Source organism: Haliotis rufescens, unplaced genomic scaffold, assembly GCF_023055435.1.
Source record: "Haliotis rufescens isolate VD_foot unplaced genomic scaffold, xgHalRufe1.0.p SCAF_11, whole genome shotgun sequence".
Classification (NCBI taxonomy): Eukaryota; Metazoa; Mollusca; class Gastropoda; order Lepetellida; family Haliotidae; genus Haliotis; species Haliotis rufescens.
The window spans coordinates 28403674-28414909 of NW_025963791.1; positions in this window are offsets into that span (position 1 = coordinate 28403674).

The window sequence follows — 11236 nt, forward strand, 5'->3', positions numbered from 1 at the left end:
CAGTTGTTATTTTAGTACTTTCAAGAGGAATCCCAAACCTTCTCTTACTGTTATGAATGTCTAAGTAAAAGCAAAAATACATTAAAGTGCAACAAAGCATTTTCCATGGACTAGTTTATTCGCTATTTTGATATACATGTGTTCAGACTGATTGAAAAATATACAATATCAACTGTAAATTTCTTCCGTGAGTGACCGCCTCCGTGGTCTTGTGGTAGAGCGTCCGCCCGGAGAGCGGAAGGTCCATGGTTCGACCCCGGGCCGCGTCATACAAAAAGACGTTAAAAGATTGTACTTGTTGTTACCCTGTCTGGCGCTCGGCATTAAGGTGCTAAAACAAGGACTGGTCGGCTCGGAGTCAGTATACTGTGTCTGAGTGGGGTATTCATGTTAAACTGCGGCATGGTATCTCAGTGAGCTAGCACTATAAATCGGCATCAGTCCGGACTAGTTCAAGCAGCCACACACACACATACACGTGCATGCACGTCGCTATATAAGTGCAATAATCTTGGACGCGACGTTAAACCCAATTTCACCTCACCTCTTCCGTGAGTGAATGCGTGTAATACTTGCCTATTGGCTCCCCAGTTCTCATAATGCTTCATATGAAAGCAAAATTGTGTGTTATATTAACATTATCTCTTATGTCAGTGACTGATTTCAAACCGCGTGTCTTGGTGTTACACAGCCAGTGTCCCAACTCTCGTGTATCTACATTAATGTTTCGCCCTCGCGATCTAACGTTATAACATTTCAGGTCATAGACATCCTCTTATACATAGCAGATGCGTTCTGGACATATTACCTTTCGGCTCCATAGTCTGTACTGTCTTAAAATTGACTTTATTAGTCTTCGGATGTTACGTCTAGTACACACAAACAGGACCGTTTAGCCTATATAAGGAATGTAGCAGACAGTGGATCTTCCAGTTGGCTAACTTTCTGTTGGTAATATCCGTTTTCTTTTAGCAAATAAGAGGATAGTTAGTAACAAAGATATACAACGCATATTTTCACAACTATCACAAAACCATTCGACACTGACACCGCATCAAACCCCGCGGTAGACTGGACACAGTTATGTGCTCACCGATTAGATATACCCTACCGACAGGGTGGGGATTGTGGTTTCGAAGCGAAACAGACAACCCTGTCTGTTGCCTAATAAATGCTGGGCGGCGCCTTTGATCTTTCCTCTAACCATGCATGAAGTAGGTGTAAACGATGATCAGGATGGCCTGGAAATAAACAAGATTATTTCTTGTTGAATATCAAGGTACCAATTCGGTTCATTCGCGTTACGCCGACTTTCAGAAATAAATTATTCGCGTTACTCCGACCAGCGTTTTTTCTTTGATGATATGTGCGTGTGATGTTAACACAGGTGGTTGTTACAAGCGCGCAATGAATGGTGTTTTTTTATGGTGATCAGGACACATTCTAACATTAGAAACATATAACAGATTTATGATACATGCCTTAAAGAGAGTTTAAACATGTCAAAAGCGATTGACCCTACAATATAGGGTCATTTACTCCAACGTTCTAACTGTCAATCGTCTTAATAGGACCATAACGTTTGTTATATATCGACTGCCTGTCTCTATGTCTTAAGTTGTTAATCGGTAACTGCGGTCCAGATTTATTTAATTTATTCATCTATTGTTGCAATCTTGACTGATTTGTATACACAATAAAAATTCTAATTGATCATGCACTACTGAGGCAGTCAAGCACCTGTATAAGAAATATAAAAGCAGCCATGTTACATGTAGTCCCAAAAGCTGGCAATTATTTCGCCGCAATATAACTGAAAAAAATGCTGATGTGACGTGACATATACCCACAGACAATACATTTACATATTAAAATTCGTCATCACTTTTCAAGTTTACTAAAATGTCCCCAGTTGGAAGATGTCACAGATAAACAAGGATTCTAACTAAGTTTGATCGTCACAGGTTTATCCCCAATTTGCCAGCACAATGCAGATGATTAACAGTTACTGTGAGTGAGCGTGGTTTTACGCCGCTTTTAGCAGTTACTGTGTTTATACAAGCACAGAAGTCATGCAAAAATCGCTCACAGTAGTTAGTGAGTAAACTCAACTGAGGATTTTATAAGTATCCATCACAACCTTTGAAAGCTAACATGTGAATAAACTCAGTTCACTGAAACTTAAATAATTAAGGCACTTGCAGTGACCAGTTAACAAGTAATCAGTGAGATAGTATATAAATACTGGGAACACCAAACAACCCCTAAACTTAAAATACCCAAAATAGACACAACACTAGCTAGCCAAATAAATAAACAAACCGACCCAAACATAGCTAAAACTACCACACTAGCATACATACACGAAAATTGGCCAAATTGGTGTCACATCTACACGGACGGATCCTCAGATCCGACCTCCAAACACACAGGTTTCGGAGTCCATACCACACAACCAACTAAAACCACACAATCCTTCCGACTCCCAAACAACCAATCAATATTCACGGCAGAACTAATGGGCATGGCCTCAGCTCTCCATAATCAAGAATCCAAAAACCACAAAAAAATCCTAATACTTACCGACTCCCTAAGTGGACTGCAAGCCCTCCAAAACAAAAATACCAAAAACCGACCTAAATTAATAAATCAAATACTTAAAAGCTCCAACGACCTAACTAAGGCAGGCAAACAAATAACCTTCTTGTGGATACCCGCCCACGTAGGAATATACGGTAATGAAAACGCCGATAAAGCAGCTAAACTATCCCTCAAAATCCCAGAAATAAGCTTAAACTTACCCATCTCAAAATCAGAAATTAAAAGTGTAAACAAGCAAAAAATCACAAAAAATGGCATAACCTATATCTAAACTCAAATAGCCAAATCAAAAAAGTGCTCAGCAAACCACTAACCAAACCAAAAATTCTCCATCCATCCAAAAAAATCGACAGAGTAATCACTAAACTCCAAACAGGACACACCAACCTAAATAACCACCTAAAATTTTTTAAAAAACACACTACAGGTAACTGCCCACACTGCAAACAACCAGAAACCCCAGAACACGCACTCATCCACTGCACACACTACCTAACACATCGAACCGCATTACAAACCACCCTCAATCTAAACAAGGCTCTAACTCTAGAAGCAATACTAAACCCACAAAATAAACTAGAAAACTTCAAGGCCTTAGGCGTATTCTTAATAAAAACGGAACTAATAAAACGCATCTAAAAACACAATAACCTACCAAATCAAAATCACATAAACAAACAAACATCCACCATACCCAGCTCCCTTAGTTCTCCTCCCCAATCCCATCGGCATCTATTCCAAATCTCAAAATTCCCAAATTCTATATAAGCAACCCCTAAAACCCCCCTCTTGGGTTGCACAGACCACCTTCGCCCCTTTCGGAAACACATTAAATGGCCTGGCCGGGCCCGTGTGCGAAATACGCATCAGTCGGAAAGCGCACGTTAAATCTCCAAAGTAAGTAAGTAAGTAAGTAACAACTTCATTGTAAATAGACAAATGCACCTGTGAATGGTCAAGGTTTTACATACCGAGTGAAATAAAGACGAGGTGCCAGCCTACACTGGAAATGCTGTATGCTGCATGTCCAGCCTCCATCAACACCTCTTGTGATCCTTTCTTGATTCCGAGCCTTGCGCATAACCATTGTCATGACCTGGTTGAGTGACTTCCTTCCAATAACGTGAAAGGATTACCCACAGAGAAAGAAAGGATTAAAATCCTAAAGATATCCTATCCAAATGGTATAAGTACTCACAACCAATTTCCTCTAATAGTAAACTGTCACCTTTGGTATCCCCAACAATCCTCACCATGGTCATTGGGCAAATGTAAAAATCACAAACCTTAACGAGATTCTGCCTACATGGTCACACCCGGTCATTGTGAAGATCTAAAATTCTATCAACAGTGAGACAACATGGCTGTTCATAATCATTTCCAATATCCTCTTAGAATTAGTGATAAATATGTTAAGTCCCACACTAAACATTCTCTTAATAATTCTTACAAAATACCAAACAGAAAGTGGGGTGTGGGAAAATGGGACATATTCCTACGTGAAATAATAAGACATCAGTAGTGATGACTGTTCTATCATAATTGTACTATCTAAAGCATGAATTTGGCGAACGAAAAACATTATATTCATAGTCACCCTCAATGACTAACGTGGGCAAAACTTAAAACGAATATGTCCGCAATCCACAAACAATCACTTCACTAATGGCGAGCATTTACCAACCCGCGACAATCGTGTCAACTCGGGGATTCCCCTAGCAATAAACTCGCTTCTTAACTCACTGCTGTTCTACTGTCGGGTAGCCACAATGGCTAGACTGGACCCTTCTGGAATGGTTCATGCCATAAAAGTCCAACAACGGAACACTAATTAAGACGGGCCGACCTTGTTTTCATGGTCTGGTGAACACAGGTCAATGGCGGCTCGTTAACTCAAGATTCACATCTCACTGTTTTGATTTATCTCACAATTCTTTTAATATATTTTCCAACTTCAACTGAAACCCGGTCCCGTGTTACACGCATGGCACACGCGTGTGCAACGAGTGACTCACGCGTGCTCAACGGGTTGCACACGCGCTGCACACCCGTTGCACACCAGTGTCATATGCGTGTTACACGCGTTCTCAACGCGTGTTAGGGGAATGAACTTTTAGGCAGTAGTGTATCGTTACTTATATTGCAAGTAATGGTAAAAGTGCAGTCGATTACATGCTTGCTTCGTCATACAGACTGTTTAAAAAATGTTTCGCTGTTCTGACATGAATGATTCTGACCACTTCTGCCTTTCGTGTAATGTCTAGATAGATATTCCAAAATTTCAAAATGATTCATTTGTTTGTATTCCCTTTTAATAAATATATATGAAAAAAACACCAGGAAACCATATTTCGTGATACCTTGGCTGATCTACATTCCGTAACACATATTGAAGATATACGATCACAAATAGAAGATGTTAATAAAGTTGTTGAAAGTTTGAACATATTCTACAAGTATCAAAGAGCTGCTGCACGTGTGAGGTGAAAAAGTTGGCCACGTGACTGCTTATCACAACCGCCATGGTGGGATGAGGAGTGTGATTGCTCAAAGCGCAACAAACTCGCAGCTATCAATGTCTTTAGACAATCAAGTACTGATAAAGATTTGTTAAAAATATAAATATCTTAAACAAAAATTTTAAAATGTTTGTGAAATTAAGAAGGAAAACCATAAAATGGTTATTAAGATAAAAGTTTAATAAAATTAAAGAACTCCAAGAAAGTCTATGGAAAGAAATTTGCAAGTTTGGAGACTACGAGAGTAACTAGCAATATATCTGCGCATAAAAAGTAAACTTGTTTTCAAGAACTTCTAAATCATGTCGATGAATACAGAAATATATCACTATGACAAATTCCTTTGTAATGATTACACTCAAAGTAATCCAATGGTTTTAAATAGTAACATCACTAAAAACGAAATCCCGACAACTATTCTTAACATGAAAAGTAGAAATTCGGCTGGTTTTGATGGACTACCAATTGAATTTTTTAAACATTAGATTGACTATATCGTACCAATCTGTCAAAAACTATTCAATAGTTTTCTGGACTATGGTGTATACTCCGAGTTCTAGTGTAAAGCTGTTTTCTCTCCTACACATAAGAAAGGCTCAACCACAAATGTAGCTAGCTATCGTGGTATAGCATTTCGTCCTGTATTCTGAACGAAAGACTTCATACATTCATAAATGAATGTGATATTATTACAAAAAATCAGCTTGGTTTCCATAAAGGCTGTTCAATATGAGATCCTATTCTCATCTTGCCATGTTTACCCTTCATGGCAAGATTTGTAAATATTTTACAAAATCTAAAGGTAAATTGTATTGCGTTTTCATTGAGTTTAGTTTGGCGTTTGGTTGTGTAAATATGAACTGTAATATAAAAAAACAATCTAGATTATACATTCGTTTGTTAAATTATGCAAGGTTGTAACTGTCATGATATGTATTCTAAACTCAAATCATGTGCCTACATGAATCAATTGATTATCCTGACACATTCTGTGATAACAGGGGAATGAAACTAACTTTATATAAGTAAAGAAATATTGTCTTTAGGCACAACGGCTACTTCAAAGGTGATGGAATATGGTTTTATAGGGGCAATCAAATAGAAACCATTTCATTTTATAAGTATCTTGGTCATATTTTTATACAAAAATTACTTTGGACTCGCGCAGTTACTATTCTTTCACAACAAGCTGATAGAGTACGGCAACATATTTATAAATTTTATGTGTTAGTTTGTCTTTGGAATGCGCAGAAAAATGTTTGACAACATGTTTTTTCTGGTATTAACATATGGTGGCGAGGTTTGGAGATATCATAGCTATGATGTAATAGAAAGGGTTCTAAAAACATGTCAAGTGAATACTGACTTTACGAAACTCAGGGAGTAACAGTGATGTCCTTGGAGAATGTGGAAGACAAAAGATATATACATATCATGCTACTAAAGTCATAAAATATTGGATAAAACATACCTCTATCAATCCTAATACAGTAGCAGGTAAACAGTGAATTGACTGAGTTTCTCTACAACAGTAGGTGAACAGATGCTCTGCAACAATGGACTTTTTGTGTGTCAGTGTTTATGTAAATGAACTTGTTGCAGGCTCAAAGAAATATTAGGACACGCTCACTTCACTTTTGAACGTTGTTCTCGCGTAATGTGAAACTGAGGAGGCGGTCTCACTGGTCTCCTTTGTTTCCAGTTGAAGATGGTAAATCTGTGGAAGGCAATTGGCTCTTACATTGTTATTGAACGATATCAGATCAGATATACCTGAACCTTAAGTTAAACTTCTTGGCTTCAAATTACCTTGTTTTGACTTTGTCAATCCGAACAGAAATTTCGATTCATATGCACTAAGAAACAGACCCGCAGGAAGGGGAGCACAATTGGCGCGCCATACATGGCGTTTCTAGTTTGACTTGATAGGTGTCCAATGTGCAGTATGTTTTAGCTGTTAAGTTAGATTTGAATTTAGGATCAGTTATAAGAAAGGACAAGTTTTGCATTTTTATGGCGCCACTGCATGGAAATGGGTTTGAAAGAAAAATGTCCTCCAGTTTTACTTAACATTTCTTAAATGATGTTTGTAAGTGAATCTTTTCTTTTTTTTGAAAAAGAAGTGGCCTTCATGTTGAACATATGTCGACTTCATGACGCCCCGAAGGACCAACCGAGTACTGCAATCCAAACCATATGTAGCAGCAGCTTCGTCTGCAGCACAGACAGTTTCTATTTTGTTCTTTCAACATTAACGTCGCTACATAAGTGCAATAATCTTGGACGCGACGTTAAACCCAATTTCACCTCACCTCACCTTTCAACATTAGTATGGTACATGCTACCGTGCTACCCAGAAATGGTTTTCTATCATGTCAAATAAAGCTGAGAATTTGGCTTTGTAAAAGTCTCTTGATAAGGTAACGTGAAAGTTCCAGACATGTGATGAAGCCGGTCGGGAAAAACAATCCAAAATCAGAAAAGTCATAATACGCACCACAAAACTAGCCCAAGCCCAAACCAGCCCAGCCCCACCAATCCAAGGTTTTACCGTAGTCTGTTTGAGGCAAATTGAAGTTTATCACTAAACCTAAAAACTTGTCTAGTGGCTAATTGGAGCTCTCTTGATGACACGACGTGCACTGTTTCTTGTCTAACGCCTCGACTGGCATTATTCCAGCTATATAACATCGGACGTCCATTATTTGATGTGCTCATACACAGTCGTCCTGGGTAGACATGCTTATGTCCGATGCAATTACTTCAACTTTTGATGTTCAGATGTTTTTTTCAGGCGAACAGTTGACAATTGACTTGTCTTTGTCAGGTGTTTGTGACGATTACCGCTGGTGGGTCGGGATACGCTCACCTTTTCACGAACACCTGGTATCATCACTATTCGATAGAGATCCATAAACACATGCTTATGATACAGAAGGAATTATCCTATCGATTCTGCTTTCAACAAAGATGTCTCATGATTATGGAAATAACTGTGACGCTTTACCCACACAACAAAGCAGTTGGTGTTATTGATCCTTGGCATTTGCTAATTGTAATACTTTAACTTATACCTGGTAATGAGATAAATCGGCTTTGTTTGAGTATAGACTATTTTGTGACAAGGGTCCTATACATGTTGGTTGTGGTACCTAAACTGTTTATACTGCCGGGCAAAAGAAAGTATTCACTCATGTTTGATCATGGCAAAAACATAACAAGAACGAGAAATGGCTATTCGATGGTGATGTGTTTGATACGGATATCATAGTCGTGTTTTGGGCCTTAGGTTAGCAGGATTTCGGCGACGGCTTTGATAACGTTACTTTGTAATGTGTTGGCCAAATCCAGTGTTTAAGTTGTACTTTCTTTTGGCTTGCTGTTTATGTTTAGGCTTCAATGAAAAAATATCTCTGTAACAATAGGATATATATTTACAACAAACTATAACATCCAAGTTCGCATTACATTCATTACATAGGTAATAAGGCGTTTGTATACTCACTTAGGCTAAAACATGTATGAACAAATAGGTGTCCACATTAAGGAATTTACTGTTCATGTGTCGATATGCCGATTTGAAAAGCGATTAATAATGAAGAGTGACTTGTATTCAATAAAACAAAAGTTGTATTTTATGCTTCGCCAACACAAGCATCTGCATGTTACGTTTTCCCTCTAATTACGCTTGTATCAATATGTCTTTGCATAATTTTCAAGTAAACATTGTTCGTAGGCCTAACGGAATGTGTACAAAGTGTTGCAGTGGTTATATCGAGGACGAATTTCATGTTTTATTGATTTGTGATCGTTACCGATATCTTCCTGAATTCTGTAGTTAGTATAAAGATAAGCAATTGATCATACATCTTCTCAGTGTACTATATGGGTCATATGGCCTGAAATACTGAATACAATATAATAGTGTGGATATGTATCAATTCAATTCAATGGTTTATTATACAAAGACAATCGGTCAATATACAATTATCTGAATTAACATGCCAACAAATGACAGTTGACCTTGAAGTTTAAAATATTTGCAGCGGCCGATTAGAGGCAAGGGCAGAGTACAAGCATAAAGTCATCAGCATGGCCATTTCGTGTCACCCATAAGTGTAATCTCTGACGGACAAAGTAATAACAGGCGGACTTAGTAATGTACAATGGATGTGTGTAGTGTGGATCTCAAAACACCCCTGTAATCGGCCCCGTGTGGGAAGAGGGACAGATTGCCAGTCTCCTTGACCTTAGAAACAAATCGTCCAAAGATCAGACATGATTAAGTTGCGTACATTTCGTGTTTCGCAACTTTTATTGCGAAATATGCACTGAATCGCTAAATATTGAAATCACTATAGATAGATAAAAGGAATTTGAAAACACTAGAGTGTACATATGAGTAATTTGGAAAATACAATGGTATTAATTCCAAATACTTTAGACATATTATTGAAAAAAGGGCATTCTTCCTCTATATCAGTTTCACAAAACGAACAGGGGGCACGGGTGGCCCAGTCGTCTAAGGCGCCGCGAATCGGTGTGCAGAGTTGTGTCCCTTGGGCACGCCAGAAACCTATGATCGTGGGTTCGAATCCCGGTTCGCCCCGATAATATTTCTAGGTTTGTCAGCACCATACCCGTGCTCGTGGGTTTCACTGAAGTTGTAAACGTCTGAGACTGCATCACTTCGGGCTTTCCTCCCACATTAAGCTGACACGCCGCGATATAACTTGAATACTTAAAAAAAGCGGCGTGAAACCCAACTCAATCACTCACAAAACGAACACAAACACTGTTCTAGCTGTAATTTGGGTTTAACCCATCTCTTCTTTTCGATTATAAACTGTTCCTTTAACGTGCTTGAACTACGCGGTACTTTTACATCAATACTGTTAAGATGCATGGCAGAATATAAGGGATCCTTCATACCAAGATGAAGTCTGGTTTCATGGCGTAGGTAAGGCTGGATAAAAAACATTTCTGCACATTTGTGTGTATGTATCATGATTCCGCTGCTTAGATTCAGGCAAACATCAAGTTTCATTTACTATTACTTGATCCCGCCAAACATACCCGAAACCAAATTGGTTTAATATATTTTTAACCAAAACGGACCAACTTGCTAAAGGATGCCTTAACATCATTTCTAAAAGAGCTTTATGAATGATACTATTATATGTAAATTTGCAGACTTGAAGATAATGTGATTTTAAATTAATTGTACTGGTTCAGACCCAAGGCACAAACACCTACTCCTGTACCTGTACTTATTACTGGCAATGCGCACGTGTTTTTGAGAAAAGGCGAAAAATGTCAAAATCACGATATGTCATTGCTGGAAGAAATGCACGTGCCACAGGGGTATAAAAACTGCACAGTAGCAATGTCAAACATCCACATAGTAAACAAAACACATTTGAAATGCCAAGACTAATATCAGAACAACCGTGAGCGAGCAATTGGGATGTTTCAGATGGGGGCCACGCGCACCTACGTTGCAAGAACTTTTGGCAATTTAAACGTTATGCAGCGTTTCAGACAGACTGGAAGGACATCGGACAGGCCCGGACAGGGAGACCAGGGGTCACTACGCCACAGGAAGACGGCATCTGCGAACGTTGCACCCAGCCGCTTCCTCACAGTGACGTCATCGGCAGGAATGCTTTTGGTCGGCGGATGAGTATACACACAGTGACCAGAAGACTTGGGGCAGCAGGTATCAGGGCCTACCGACCGTTCAGAGGACGGATGTTGACTGCTGAACATCGACGCAGACGAATACGATTGGCAAATACAGTACTGCGACGGTGGCAGCGTCGTGATTGGCAACGCGTGGTCTTTACGGACGTAACAAGATTCTGTCAATGGCAGACAGTGTGTTTACCGTCGCAGAGGTGAAGAGACATCTGCTTGCCGCCTTCAAGAAGTCGTTCCTTACGGTGGCGTTAGAAAGGCGAGTTGAAGTCCGACCACACCCTCTCGCCAACAGACAAGAGTTGATACCAGCTCTAAAACAGTGGGAAGACGTGTGTTTCCTTGACCTCAAATGGTACAAAGGAGAGATATGTATAAAATAAATACACGTCCTCTTGCGCAACTCATATTGCGAAATA